We start from the raw sequence: 15,805 nt of genomic DNA, 5'->3' as shown, positions 1-15,805 counted from the left end.
TCACAGTATGAATACAGCAGCAGTACGCATTCTTGGTCATTCATCTTGTGGCCATAGAGTTTGATTTTTCTAGGTTAAATTCTAGGAGTGGGATTGCTGGGTCAGAGGCTAGGTATGTGTTTAACTTTGTTAGAATCTCCAGTCTTCCAAAATGACAATCCCAGCTTATACTCTCAAGGGTAATGTGGAGGGCCCCAGTTACCATGCATCCTGCGAACTCAGTGATTTTCTTGGCGACAGATATTTTCTTTGATCCATAGAGGGGATAACCCCTCTGCAGAGGTTTCCATCACAGAGCTCTCAAGCTAAACACCCTCCAGTTGCTGCAGCCTACCCCGCTCCTTTTTGTTTTGTTTTCTTTTCTTTTGTCTCCTGCTGCTCTCAGGAAGCACAAAAGCCTGTTGGAGGCCCTTTGTCTACTGTCGCAGCACCAGTGTGGGTGCTCCACAGTCTGTTCTTTTACTCTTAAGGCCCCTTGCTAGTCACGGGTCAGAGGTTGGAGGTCAAGGGTCAGAGTTCGGAGGTCAAGGGTCAGAGGTCAGAAGCTGGAGTCCTTCAGCAGATCAGCAGCAGCTTCCTTGAGCAGGAGCGGTTTCCAGTGTTCAAGGGTTTCATTGACTGGTCCTACGCTGGGCTTCTTTCTTGCCTTCTTTCACAATCAAGTAAGTATTTTGCTCACAGATCTCTATTGATAATGCAAAAACAACAGCAAAAGGGGAAATGATTCAAAAATAAAAGAAAAAGCCTACGTTTTTCCAAACCCCATTTTTTTACTATTAGTAATACGAGTGAGTAATGATAACAATAGCAAATACCAAGATAGCGTGTACTGTGTGCCAGCTCATGTTCTAAGTTTTCTGTATATGGAAATCCAGTAAATCCTTACATAGCCCTTTGAGGTCCGAATCTCATAGCAAGCCCATTTTACAGATGAGGAGGCTGAGGCAAAAGAGGATCCTCACCTTGCCCAAGGCAAGGTGGAGCCAGAGTTTGAACCCAAAAGGTCTAGCTTCAGGGTCTGTATCTTTTTTTTTTTTTTAAATTTTTATTTTTGAGACAGAGTCTCGCTCTGTTGCCCAGGTTGGAGTGCAGTGGCACGATCTCAACTCACTGAAGCCTTCACCTCCCAGGTTCAAGCAATTCACTTGCCTCAGCCTCCTGAGTAGCTGGGATTACAGGTGTGAGCCACCTTGCCCAGCTAATTTTTGTATTTGTAGTAGAGACAGGGTTTCTCCATATTGACCAGGCTGGTTTCAAACTCCTGGCCTCAAGTGATTCCCCTGCCTCAGCCTCCCAAAGTGCTGGGATTACAGGTGTGAGTCACTGCACCGGGCCCAGGGTCTGTATTTCATACCCGCATGTTTTCCCTTGGTTCATTTACAGACTAGAAACTTCACCACATTGATTTAAAAAGGAAACTTTGTATCACTAGCATAAATAGAAGATTTGCATTGCTTGACATAGATAATAACTGTAAAAAATGAATACTCTGACCTAGTGTGGTGGCTCATGCCTATAATCCCAGCACTTGGGTAGGCTGAGACCAGGAGTTTGAGACCAGCCTGGGCATGATTGAGTGCACCTGTAGTCCTAGCAGTGTGGGAGGATGCCTTGAGCCCAGGAGTTTGAGGCTGCAGTGAGCCTCATTGTGCCACTGCACTCCAGCCTTGGCAACAGAAACTCTGTCTCAAAAAAAAAAAGAAGAAGAGGAAGAATACTCTAATACTCTAATATAACAATATAACATGATTCTAAATAGCACCTATTGCCCCTTCCCCAATTTTTTTTTTTTAAAGACAGGATCTCACTCTGTCTCCCAGGCTGGAGTGTGGTGGCACAATAATCTTGGCTCACTGCAAGCTCTGCCTCCCAGGTTCATGCCATTCTCCTGCCTCAGCCTCCTGAGTAGCTGGGACTACAGGCTAATTTTTTGTATTTTTAGTAGAGATGGGGTTTCACTGTATTAGCCAGGATGGTCTCAATCTCCTGAGCTCGTGATCCGCCCGCCTCGGCCTCCCAAAGTGCTGGGATTACAGGCTTGAGTCACCGCGCCCGGCCCCGTTCCCCATTTTTAATTTTTTAAATTTATTTTTTCTTTTTACCTCTAGCTTTGCATGGATGATCCTTCCCCATTTTTAAAGTGGTTTGTGCTTTTGGTGTCATATATAAGAATCAAATAAAAGTTACCAAGATTTTCTCCTAGAAGTTTTAGGTTTTTTTTTTTTTTTTTTTGAGACGGAGTCTTGCTGTGTCACCCAGGCTGGAGTGCAATGGCCAGATCTCGGCTCACTGCAAGCTCCGCCTCCCGGGTTCACACCATTCTCCTGCCTCAGCCTCCCGAGTAGCTGGGACTACAGGCACCCGCCACCTCGCCCGGCTAGTTTTTTTTTGTATTTTTTATTAGAGACGGGGTTTCACCGTGTTAGCCAGGATGGTCTCGATCTCCTGACCTCGTGATCCACCCGTCTCAGCCTCCCAAAGTGCTGGGATTACAGGCTTGAGCCACCGCGCCCGGCCGAAGTTTTAGGTTTTACAATTTAGTCTAAGGTCCATGTCAAGTTAATTTCTTTTTATTTATTTATTTATTTTTTGAGATGATTTTCTTGTTGCCCAGGCTGGAATGGTGTGATCTCAGCTCATTGTAACCTCTGCCTCTCAGGTTCAAGTAATTCTCCTGCCTCAGCCTCCCCAGCTGGGATTACAGGCACGCACCATCACGCCCGGCTAATTTTGTATTTTTAGTAGAGACGGGGTTTTACTGTGTTGGCCAGGCAGGTGAACCTGATCTCAGGTGATCTGCCCCCCTCGACCTCCCAAAGTGCTGGGATTATAGGCGTGAGCCACGGTGCCTGGCCAAGTTAATTCCTGTACATGGTATGAGATAAGGTTGAGTTTAATTTCGTATATACATATATAAGGATGTCAAATAGTTTCCACCGTGTTGATTCAAGAGACTTCTTTCCTCTGTCTTCTTTGAATCTGACTTTTTTCAGAGGCTGGGAGGTTTGATTCTCACGGTTGCTGCAAGGATAAAAAGGTATAATTATTTTGCTATGCTCTATTTAAAGCAATTGGCACATGGTCAGCACTCAGTATATACCAGTTCTCAGATTTTGCTAACTGCTTTTCTGTGGTTTGACATGTAGGTGATTTCCAGGTTTTTTTGTGTTGTTTTGTTTTGTTTTTTGCTTCAAGTGTAAACAGCAATGCAGTGGATATCCCAGGCATTCAGCTTTGTTTTCTTCTTTAAAATTATTTGAGAGTATATTTCTGGATCTTTCTCTATGCTACAAATCAGTGTAAAAAGTGGACCCATGCACTCTGCTAGAAGCCACGGGCTGCTTTTGAATTAGCCCTGCTTCCAAGCAGAGGGAGCTCTCTGGGAGGTTTGAAAACCGGAATCAGGGCCGGGCGCGGTGGCTCACGCCTGTAATCCCAGCACTTTGGGAGGCCGAGGTGGCCGGATCACGAGGTCAGGAGATACAGACCATCCTGGCTGACACGGTGAAACCTTGTCGCTACTAAAAATACAAAAAAAAAAAAAAAAAAAAGCCAGGTGTGGTGGCGGGCGCCAGTAGTCCCAGCTACTCAGGAGGCTGAGGCTGGAGAATGGCGTGAACCTGGGAGGTGGAGCTTGCAGTGAGCCGAGATCGTGCCACTGCACTCCAGCCTGGGTGACAGAGCGAGATCTCTGTCTCAAAACAAAACAAAACAAAACAAAAAACTGGAATTGGGCTGGGCGCGATGGCACATGCCTGTAACCCCAGCACTTTGGGAGGCCAAGGTAGGAGGACTACTTGAGCTCAGGAGTTCAAGACCAGCCTGGGCAATTTAGCGAGACCTTGTCTGTAAAAAAGAATTGTAAAACTTAGCTAGGCATGGTGGTGCGCACCTGTAGTTCCAGATACTTGGGAGACCAAGGCAGAAGGATCACTTGAGTCCAGGAGTTTGAGGAAACAGAGTGAATACCCTATCTAAAAAAATAAAGAAAAAAAAAAAGACAAAAACTGGAGTCATCCCCTTCCCTGGGGAAACTTTCCTGACTTCTGACCCCCCCCACTCTCTCCCTGGTCCCCTGATTGGTGGTTTCTTATCCTCCCAATAGCTGCATAGGCTTTCCCATGATATTTTATACTTGTTTATTATTTTTTTGAGACAAGGCCTTTCTCTGTCACCCAGACTGGTCTCTCTCTGTCACCCATGGCTCACTGCAGCTTGGATCTCCTGGGATCAAGCTTCTTGAGTACCTGGACTATGGGTATGCCACCATATCTAGCTAATTACAAAAAATTATTTGTAGAGATCAGGTCTCACTATGTTGCCCAGGCTGGTCTCAAACTCCTGGGCTCAAGCAATCCTCTTGCCTCAGCCTCCGAAAATGCTGGGTTTACAGGTATGTGCCACTGCACCAGCCCAGTTTGTTTGTTTGTTTTGAAACAAATAAACTGGTTTAAGTAAAAAAAAAAAGTGAATGAATGCAGGGAAATCTATCTCCTTGTGGGTAGGTCTGGCCCAAGGGTGTTGTGGTAGGCACCTGGCTCTAAGTCAGGAAATGCTGACTAAGGCATCGCGCTGTTTTGGTGATTCTGTCACTTGTAAAGCTGGCATGGATTTCCATGTTTTGTTTCACCTGAGAACACTCCAGCTCGGGAGATGCTCTTGGGATATGGTGTGGCACTGAGCTTTCCGGATACGCTGACATTGATCACAGATAGGTGGCACCCACCAGAGGTGTACAGCCTGGATCCAGGAGTGTATTTGATCAAATTCATTCAGATGTCTTTGGGTCATATGGGAAAATGCATGTCCAGAACCCAGCCAATCTTGTTTGAGAAGCAGGCATTTGGAAACAAATTCCACAGGCCTGGAGACTATCTGATTTCAGGCAGAGGCCAGAAATAGGAGGAAAGCACAATATCCCGTTTATATCAGACATCTTGGCAGAGCTGTTCATCTGCTGCTGCCTCTGCTTGCCTCGTGAGGAAAGGCTTGATCAGAAAGCGAGATGAATTAGAATATCACATTTAGCAGCCCTCAGTGAATTAATGGATCTAGGCATTAAGCGGCATTGGCTGCCAACATCAGCGAAGAGTGGAGCGCAGTTGTCATGTGCCTTCTGTTGAAAGAACACAGCACTACTTGTGTCGTGACAAAGGGCTTCAGCCTGAGCTTGAGCCTGTTCCCACTGCAAACATGCAGAAAGAGAAGACAGAGGAGGCCAGGTGGGGTGACTCATGCCTCTAATCTCAGCATTTAGGGAGGCTAGGGTCAAGGATTGCTTGAGCCCAGGAGTTTGAGACCAGCTTGAGCAACATAGTGAGACCCTGTATCTACAAAAAATAAAAATAAAAATTAGCCAAGTGTGGTGGTGCATGCCTGTGGTCCCAGCTACTCGGGAGGCTAAGGTGAGAGGATCACTTGAGCCCAAGAGGTAGAGGCTTCAGTGACCTGTGATTACGCCACTGCACTCCAGCCTGGGTGATAGAGGGAGACCCTGTCTCCAAAAAAAAAAAAAAACACAGCACACACAGAGGAACATGTTCAGATGTGAACCATGAATCTGCAATCAGGAAACTCTAGGCTACAGACCAGGGACACTTATTAAAAGAAAAACTTTAGAAAGAATAAATTTAATAGTTCATTATCATGATCAAGTATTAGGTACTGTACATAATTGTGTGTGCTAGACTTTTTGTTTTGTTTTGTTTTTTCGCTCTGAGACAGGGTCTCACTCTATCACCTAGGCTGGAGTACAGTGGTGCCATTGTGGCTCACTGCAGCCTTGGTCCCCTGGGCTCAAGCAATCATCCTGCCTCAGCCTCCTGAGTACTTGGGACTACAGGTGCACACCACCATGCCCGGCTAATTTTGTATTTTTTATTTTTGTAGAGACAGCGTCCTGCCATGTTACCTTGTGTCGACTGTAATCACAGCACTTTGGGAGGCTGAAGTGGGTAGTTCCCATGAGGCCAGGAGATCGAGAGCAGCCTGGCCAACAAGATGAAATCCTGTCTCTACTAAAAATACAAAAGTTAGCCGGGTGTGGCGGCGGGCACCTGTAATCCCAGCTACTTGGGGACGTAGAGGCAGGAGAATCGCTTGAACCTGGGAGGTGGAGGTTGTAGTGAGCTGAGATCTTGCAACTGCGCTCCAACCTGGGCGGCTGAGCAAGACTCCGTCTCAAAAAAAAAAAAAAAAAGTTAATTTTAAAATGTATATATTTCAATCAAAGTTATTTTTAAGTCAGGCCTCTTGAAGTATAGTTAATGTACAGTAAAACTCATCCTCTTTAAGCATACAGTTTGGTAAATTTCAACAAATAATATACCAACACCTCATTCAGGATTTAGAGCATTTCTTTCACCTCCCAAAATTCCCTTGTGCCCCTTCTCAGTCAATCCCCTTCCCCACTTCCCATTTTGGGATGTCACTGATCTAATTTCTGTTCCTGGAGTTTCGCTTTTTCCAGGAAAGGCTGAATGTACATTCAGGGTATATAGGTATATACTCCCAGGTATATACTCAAGAGAATTGAAAACATTGGCCAGGCGTGGTGGCTCACACCTGTAATTCCAGCACTTTGGGAGGCCAAGGCAGGCAGATCACTTGAGGTCAGGAGTTCGAGACCAGCCTGACCAACATGGTGAAGCCCTGTCTCTACTAAACATTAAAAAAATCAGCTGGAAGTGGTGGTACACTCCTGTAATCACAGCTACTTGTGAGGCTGAGGCAGGGAAATCACTTGAACCTGGGAGGCGGAGGTTGCAGTGAGCTGAGATCACACCACTGCCCTCCAGCTTGGGCAACAGAGTGAGACTCAGTCTCAAAACAACAACAACAACAAGAAAATGTTATGTCTACACAAAAACTTGCACATGGACTTTCATAGCCACATTATTCACAATGGCCAAAAGGTGGAAACAGCCCAAAAGTCCACCAGCCAAGGGCGCTGTATACTTAAAGAGGGTGAGCTTCACTGTCCATCTGTTACACCTCAATAAGCCTGACTTTGAAGTAACTTCAATGGATTGAAATATATAAATTTAAAAAAAAATTCTTTCCCTCCATGCCTCCTTCCTTCTCTCCCTCCCTCCCTCCCTTCCTTCCTTCCTTCCCTCCTTTCTTTCTTTCTTTTTTTTTTTTTTTTCCTTTTTGAGAGGGGATCTGACTCTGTTGCCCAGGCTGGAGTGCAGTGGCATGATCATGGCCTGTTGCTGCCTCCATCTCCCCAGATTCAAGTGATCTTCCCACCTCAGCCTCCTGAGTAGCTGCGACCACAGGTGCATGCCTCCATGTCCGGCTAATTTTTGTATTTTTTGTAGAGACAGGGTTTTGTCATGTCGCCCAGGTTGGTCTTGAACTCCTGGGCTCAAGCATTCCACCCCCTGCAACCTCCCAGTGTTGGAATTACAGGCGTGAGCCACTGCGCCTGGACAAAATTAATAATTTCAAAATGACACTAAAAATCCTCATTAGTTACCTTTGGAGGAAGCCAGAAAACAACACAATCTGAAATGGACAAAGAAAATGTAGGGGCCGGGCGCGGTGGCTCAAGCCTGTAATCCCAGCACTTTGGGAGGCCGAGACGGGTGGATCACGAGGTCAGGAGATCGAGACCATCCTGGCTAACACGGTGAAACCCCATCTCTACTAAAAAAAAATACAAAAAAAACTAGCCGGGCGAAGTGGCGGGTGCCTGTAGTCCCAGCTACTCGGGAGGCTGAGGCAGGAGAATGGCGTGAACCTGAGAGGAGGAGCTTGCAGTGAGCTGAGATCCGGCCACTGCACTCCAGCCTGGGTGACAGAGCAAGACTCCGTCTCAAAAAAAAAAAAAAAAAAAGAAAATGTAGGATATTCATGCAAGGCAGTATTATTTGACAATAAAAGGAGTGAAGTATGGATACATCCTGTGTCTTAGTTTACCTGGCCTTCCATCACAAAATACCATAGACTGGGTGGCTTAAACAATAGAAATGTTTTCTCTTTTTTTTTTTTTTTTTTTTTTTTGAGACGGAGTCTCGCTCTGTAGCCCAGGCTGGAGTGCAGTGGCCGGATCTCAGCTCACTGCAAGCTCCGCCTCCCGGGTTTACGCCATTCTCCGGCCTCAGCCTCCCGAGTAGCTGGGACTACAGGCACCCGCCACCTCACCCGGCTAGTTTTTTTTTTTTTTTTTGTATTTCTTAGTAGAGACGGGGTTTCACCGTGTTAGCCAGGATGGTCTCGATCTCCTGACCTCGTGATCCGCCCGTCTCGGCCTCCCAAAGTGCTGGGATTACAGGCTTGAGCCACCGCGCCCGGCCAGAAATGTTTTCTCACCGTTCTCTGGGCTGGAAATTTGAGATCAGGGCACCAGCAAGATTGATTTCTGGTGAGGGCTCTTCTCTTGGGTTGCAGATGGCCACCTTCTCACTATGTGCTCACATGTTCTTTGTGTGAGTATGGGAAGAGACAGAGAGACAGAGAGAGAGCGAGCGCACTCTGATGTCTTCTCTCTTTTTTTTTTTTTTTTTTTTTGAGTCTGAGTCTCACTCTATTGCCCAGGCTGAAGTGCCGTGGCGCCATCTCGGCTCACTGCAACCTTCGCCCTCCGAGTTCAAGAGATTCTCCTGCCTCAGCCTCCTGAGTAGCTGGGATTACAGGCACCTGCCTAATTTTTGTATTTTTAGTAGAGACGGGATTTCACCATACTGGTCAAGCTGGTCTTGAACTACTTACCTTGTGATCTGCCCGCCTCGGCCTCCCAAGGTGCTGGGATTACAGGCGTGAGCCACTGCACTTGGCCCGATGTCTTTTCTTATAAAGGCATTATCTCACCATGAGGACCCCGTCCTTGTGACCTCATCCAAGCCTAATTATCTCCCAAGGCCTCATCTCCAGGAACCACCGCATTAGGGGTTACAAATTCAACAAATGGATTTTGGAGAGACACAAACTTCAGTTCGTAACATGCTCCAAAATGAATGAACCCTGAAAACATGCTAAGTGAAAACACGCTAAGCGAAAACACACTAAGCGAAAGAAGCCAGACATGAAAGGTCATGTATTGTGTAATAAATCCCATTTATATGAAATGTCTAGAATAGGCAAATCCATAGAGACAGAAAGAATATTAGTGGTTGCCAGGGACTGGGAGGAAGAGGGAATAGGGGGTGACTACTAATGGGTTCAGAGTTTATTTTGGGGGTGATAAAAATGTTCTGTAATTAAATAATGGTGACTGTTGCACAACATAGTGAGTACAGTAAAAAAAAAAAACTCCACAAAGTTGTACACTTTATTATTTATTTTTATTTTTATTTATTTATTTTATTTTGGGATGGAGTCTCGCTCTGTCACCCAGGCTAGAGTGCAGTGGGACTACCTCGGCTCACTGCAACCTCTGCCTTCTGGGTTTCAAGTGATTCTCCTGCCTCACTCTCCCAAATAGTTGGGATTACAGGTGCACACCACCCCGCCTTGCTAATCTTTTGTATGTTTAGTAGAGATAGGGTTTCGCCATATTGGCCAGGCTGGTCTCGAATTCCTGACCTCAGGTGATCCACCCACCTTGGCCTCCCAAAGTGCAGGGATGACAGGCGTGAGCCACCGCACCGGCTGTTGCGCACTTTATTTATTTTGAGACAGGGTCTTGCTCTGTCGCCCATGCTGGAGCCCAGTGGCATGATTATGGTTCACTGCAGCCTTGACCTACCTGGCTCAAGTGATCCTCCCACCTCAGCCTCCCAAGTAGCTGGGACCACAAGTGCATGCCACTACACCCGACTAATTAGAAAAATTTTTTTTGGTAGGTACAGGTTCTCACTATGTTGTCCAGGCTGATCTCAAAGTCCTGGGCTCAAGCAATCCCCCGGCCTTGGCCTCCCAAAGTGCTGGGATTACAAGTGTGAGCCACCACACGCAGCCTGTACACTTTAAAATTGTAAATTTTATGGTATGCAAATTATATATTGATTTTTAGAAAGAAAAGTACTTAAGAGGCACATCAGAGATTTAAAAAATAACCAGGGAAAAATTGAACATGGATTCTCTATGAAATCATATTAAAGAGTTATTAATTTGAGGGTTGTGTGATAATGATATTGTGATTATATACTTCAAAAATCCCTACAAACTGGTGAAATGGCATGTTTGAGATTTGCTTTAAAATATTCCTGGAAAAAAAAACTGGGGGATGAGTGAAACTGGAATGACAGAAGATTGATCATTTTTTTCTTTCATTTTGAGACAGAATCTCACTCTGTTGCCCAGACCGGAGTGCAGTGGCACAATCTTGGCTCACTGCAACCTCAGCTTCCTGGGTTCCAGTGATTCTCGTGCCTCAGCCTCCTGAGCAGCTGAGACTACAGGCGTGCATCACCACGCCCAGCTAATTTTTGTATTTTTAGTAGAGACAGGGTTTCACCATGTTGGCCAGGCTGGTCTCAAACTCCTGATCTTTCATGGACAATTCTGTGGAAATAACTTTTTTGTTTTTCTTTTGGTATTTTAAGTTGTTTTTTTTCCCCTTCTCCTTGTTGTTTATTCTGCCTCAAGTGATTCACCTGTCTCGGCCTCCCAAAGTGTTGGGATTACAGGTGTGAGACACTGCACCAGGCCAGATTGACAATTTTTGAAGCAGAGTAACAGCTTTATGGGGGTCTGTTATACTATTCTACCTTGTTTCAGTTTGTTTAGACAACTTTCATTATAAAAAGTTGCAAAAAATAGGCCGGGCATTGTGGCTCAAACCTGTAATCCCAGCACTTTGGGAAGTTGAGGCGGGCAGATCATGAGGTCTGGAGATCGAGACCATCCTGGCTAACACAGTGAAACCCCATCTCTGCTAAAAAGTACAAAAAATTAGCCATGTGTAGTGGCGGGCCCCTGTAGTCCCGGCCACTCAGGAGGCTGAGGCAGGAGAATGGTGTGAACCAGGGAGGCAGAGCTTGCAGTGAGCTGAGATCACGCCACTGCACTCCAGCCTGGGCAACAGAGTGAGACTCCGTCTCAAAAAAAAAAAAAAAAAAAAAAAAAAAGGTTGCGAAAAAATAAATAAAATATGACAGAGGAAAAAAAAAAAGTCTTGGCTAGTCCTGAATTCTAGAAAGTTCCTCTTCTAACTGAAGATCCTGAGCTGGGTCCTATGGAAAGGACAGCATACTTTTGTCCTCAAAGTCCTCCTGACTGGGGACTGAGCTTCAGTCTGAGAGAAGCTATCTAAACCACTCCTAGAAGTTGTTTTTATTTGGGGCTGAACCAGTGTACGGAGCATTTTGGGGATGGTGGACCTTTGTGGTGTATCAGTTAGCTCCTACTGTGTAACAAACCACCCTAACACTTAACGGCTTAAAATAAATAAATATTTATTATAGCTCATGATTCTATGGGTGGACTAGGATGCTGGGATGACTTGGCTGGGGCCAGCTCTTCTAGGATAGCCTCCATCAAATGTCTGGGGCTTCAGTAATGCCTCCTCTGGCAGGCTACCAGGATTACTTACATGATATGAAGGCCCCCTGGCAGCAATAGAGGGAAAGTCCCAATGTCCAAGTATGTCCCATTGGTCACAGCAACTCACATGGCCAAGCCCACCTCAGCCTTGATCTCCTAGGCTCAAGCGATCCTCCTGCCTCAGCCTCCCAAGTAGCTCAGACTATCAGCCAAGCCCATGCTAGATCAGTCAAGTACAGCCTAGATCAGACAAGCCCAGCCTAGATCAGTCAAGTTCAGCCTAGATCAGTCAAGTACAGCCTAGATCAGCCAAGCCCAGCCTAGATTACCTAAGCCCAACCTGGATCAGCAGAGCCAAGCCTAGATCAGCCAAGTCCAACCTAGATCAGCCAAATTCAGCCCAGATCAGCGAAGGACAGCCCAGATCAGCCCAGCCCACCCTGGATCAGCTGAGCCAAGCCCAGATCAGCCAAGTCCAGCCTAGATCAGCTAAGTCCCAGCCAACCTGTCATTCATGAAAAATAACACATGATTGTTTTCAGTCACTGTATTTTGGGGTGATTTGTTACACAGCAAATTGAGTGGGTGCTTGGGGTTTCTCACAGGCTGTGTGTATCCTGAACATGAAATTGCACCACCTCTTAAGGGCTGGGGCACAGGCTCTGAACTGCCAGGATTCTAATTCAAGTTCCATGTTCCCTCCCTGGGGAGGTGGTCTCGGTTTTTGGACAGGGGACAGAGGAACCAAAAACAAAGCATGTGTCTTAGGAAAGGAGCGGGGAGTGAAGCCCACAGGATGAGCAGGGCCTTACTGCCCCAACTGGTGGACATCGCAGTATAGGTCTAGCAAGGTAATTTATTTTTTATTTTTGTTTTTTGAGACAGTGTCTCATTGTATTACCCAGGCTGGAGTGCAGTGGTGCGATCCTAGCTCACTGCAGCCTTGAGCTCCTGGGCTCAAGCAATCCTCCTACCTCAGCCTCCCGAGTAGCTAAAATTACAGGCATGAGCCACCATACCTGGCTAGGGATTTTTTTTTTTTTTTTTTTTTTTTTGAGATGGAGTCTCACTCTGTCACCCAGGCTGGAGTGCAGTGGCGTGATCTCAGCTCACTGCAACCTCTGCCTCCTAGGTTCAAGCGATTCTCCTGCCTCAGCCTCCCAACTAGCTGAGATTATAGATGCCTCCTGGGTTCAAGCGATTCTCCTGCCTCAGCCTCCTGAGTAGCTGGGATTACAGATGTGCACCACCACGTCTGGCTATTTTTTTTTTTTTTTTTTTTTTTTTTTGAGACGGAGTCTCGCTGTGTCTCCCAGGCTGGAGTGCAGTGGCGTGATCTCGGCTCACTGCAAGCTCCGCCTCCCGGGTTCACACCATTCTCCCGCCTCAGCCTCCCAAGTAGCTGAGACTACAGGTGCCCGCCACCACGCCCGGCTAGTTTTTTGTATTTTTAGTAGAGACGGGGTTTCACCATGTTAGCCAGGATAGTCTCGATCTCCTGACCTCGTGATCCACCTGCCTCGGCCTCCCAAAGTGCTGGGATTACAGGCTTGAGCCACCGCGCCCGGCCTATTTTTTTTTTTTTTTTTTTATTTTTTGAGACGGAGTCTTGCTCTGTCGCCCAGGCTGGAGTGCAGTGGCCAGATCTCAGCTCACTGCAAGCTCCGCCTCCCGGGTTCATGCCATTCTCCTGCCTCAGCCTCCCAAGTAGCTGGGACTACAGGCGCCTGCCACCTCGCCCGGCTAGTTTTTTGTACTTTTTAGTAGAGACGAGGTTTCACCGTATTAACCAGGATGGTCTCGATCTCCTGACCTCGTGATCCGCACGTCTCAGCCTCCCAAAGTGCTGGGATTACAGGCTTGAGCCACCGCGCCCGGCCATCTGGCTATTTTTTGTACTTTTAGTAGAGAAGGGGTTTTGCCATTTTGGCCAGGATGGTCTCGAACCCCTGACCTCAGGTGATCTGCCAGCCTTGGCCTCCCAAAGTGCTGGGATTACAGGCGTGAGCCACTGTGCCCAGCCTAAATCTGTTTTTTATTTGTTATTTTTGACTTACGATGGGTTTATCAGGACTTAACCCCATCAAGCATCTGTGTTAACTCCTGCAACAATATGGCTGGTTCCCAAATGCAGTGTCCCAAGTGAAAGAAGCCAAAACAAAAGGCCACACACTACAATTGTATTTATCTGACATTCTGAGAAAGGCAAGCATGCTGGACAGAAAACAAATGAGTTGTTGCCTAGGGCTGGGGCTGGGGGAGGAGCTGACTGAGAAGCCGCAGCAGGGAATTTTTTGGGTAGATGCAAATGTTTTGTATCTTGATCATTACAGTAATTACACAGTTCTATGAATTTGCTAAAAACGTTTAGAATTGTATACTGAAAAGGGTAAAATGTAGTATATGTAAATTAGCCCTCAATAAACCTGAAAAAGTCCCCAAATGAATGTAACAGCAGGGGAATTGCCAGGGTGGGATGGAGGAGGAGGAGGAGGGGGAGGGAAAGGAGGAGAAGGAGAAGGGAGGAGGAGGAGAATGAGGAAGAAGAGGAGGAGGAGGGAGAAGGGAGGAGGAGGGGGCAGAAGGAAGGAGGATGAGAGAAAGAGAAGGGAGGAGGAGGAAGAAGAGGGGGAGGAGGAGAAAGGAGAAGGAGGGAGGAGGAGGAAGAGGAGAAAGGAGGAGGAAGAGGAGAAAGGAGGAGGAAGAAGAGGAGGAGGAAGGAGGAGGAGGAGAAAGAAGGAGGAGGAAGAAGGAAGAGGAGAAAGGAGGAAGAAGAGGAGGAGGAAGGAGGAAGAGGAAGGAGGGAAGAGGAGGAGGAAGAGAAGGAGGAAGAGGAAGGAGGAAGAGGAGGAGGAAGGAGAAAGAGGAGAAGGAAGGAGGAGGAGAAAGGAGGAAGGGGAGGAAGAGGAAGGAGAAAGAGGAGGGGGAAGAGGAGGAAGAGGAAGAGGAGGAAGAAGGAAGAGGAGGCAGAGGAAGGAGAAAGAGGAGGAGGGGGAAGGAGGAGGAAGAGGAGGAAGGAGGAAGAGGAAGGAGGGAGGAGGAAGGAGAAAGAGGAGGAGGAAGGAGAAAGAGGAGGAGGAAGGAGAAAGAGGAGGAGGAAGGAGAAAGAGGAGGAGGAAGGAGGAGGGGGAAGAGGAAGGAGGAAGGAGGAGGGAGGACGAGGAAGAGGAGCAGCAGCAGGTAGCGACTGGGACTGAGATTCAGGGTGACTGCATAAGGGATTAACTTGAACAACCCATGTTCTCTCTATAAGGCCCTGCCTGCCTGCTGGGGCACCTCCCAGGGTAAGGGCCAGCATTCTTTGGTGGCACTATGGATCACACAATGAAGAAGATGCAAAAGTCATACCTGCTCTCCCCCAGTGGTGTCACTCTGTAGCCATTTCCCCCCACCAGAGGGGAGACAGGGAGGAGGCGAGGGGATGGAAGAGAACTAAATCAGAGACGGAATTCCAGCCTCATCTGCAGAACGGACACAATGGTCCAGACCTTGCAGAGTCCAGAGGGGCAGATGGGAGGACCATGCACACGTGCTGAGCCCTGTGTGGGTGTCCACTTTTGGGAGCAGCCACTAGCCCACAGGGTGTGAATTCCGGTCACACTTCTTACAAGCTGTATGACCTTGGACAAGTGTTTTAACCTTTCTGGGCCTCAGTTTCCTCATTGATAAACTGAGATTTTGTGCTTCCATGAGATTGCTGTGAGATTCAATAAATGTAAAGACCTTTGTCCTGGCCAGGCACGGTGGCTCACGCCTGTAATCCCAGCACTTTGGGAGGCCAAGGCAGCAGGTCACTTGAGTCCAGGAGTTTGAGACCGGCCTGGCCAACATGGTGAAACCCCATCTCTACTAAAAATACAAAAATTAGCCAGGCATGGTGGTGCGCATCTGTAATCCCGGCTACTTGGGAGGCTGAGGCAGGAGAATTGCTTGAACCCGGGAGATGGAGGTTGCAGTGAACTGAGATCACACCACTGCACTTTAGCCTGGATGACAGAGTGAGACTTTGTCTCAAAAAAAAATTATTTTTTCTTATTTATTTATTTATTTTTATTAATAGAAATGAGGTCTTACTATGTTGCCCAGGCTGGTCTCGAACTCCTGGGCTCTCACAATCCTCCCACTTTGGCCTCCCAAAGTGCTGGGATTACAGGCATGAGCCACCACGTCTAGCATTGTTTTCGGAGTGGGAACTCATCGGCTTTTTTAACCTGTCCTGCAGCCTGAGTCATTCATGGACTCTACCACGGCCCTCAGTGTGTGAACTCAAACCACCTGTTCATTCTTTGGTCCTGCTTTTGTTCAGGCCCCAGGCTGCCAGCTGGTGTCATCGTAACTCACTCATGGGCCAGGGCTGCTTGGACATTCTGAAGTC

The 15,805-nt window shown here is 47.2% G+C and overlaps 1 protein-coding gene across 4 annotated transcripts in view; it reads left to right on the top strand.

The window, feature by feature from the left end:
• Positions 1-15,805, top strand: part of LOC105491293 (interleukin 34) — a 74,530-nt gene that overhangs the window by 43,965 nt on the left and 14,760 nt on the right. The window lies entirely within an intron of this gene.

This window comes from Macaca nemestrina, chromosome 18 (assembly GCF_043159975.1).
Source record: "Macaca nemestrina isolate mMacNem1 chromosome 18, mMacNem.hap1, whole genome shotgun sequence".
Classification (NCBI taxonomy): Eukaryota; Metazoa; Chordata; class Mammalia; order Primates; family Cercopithecidae; genus Macaca; species Macaca nemestrina.
This window is presented reverse-complemented; position numbering and strand designations above follow the sequence as displayed.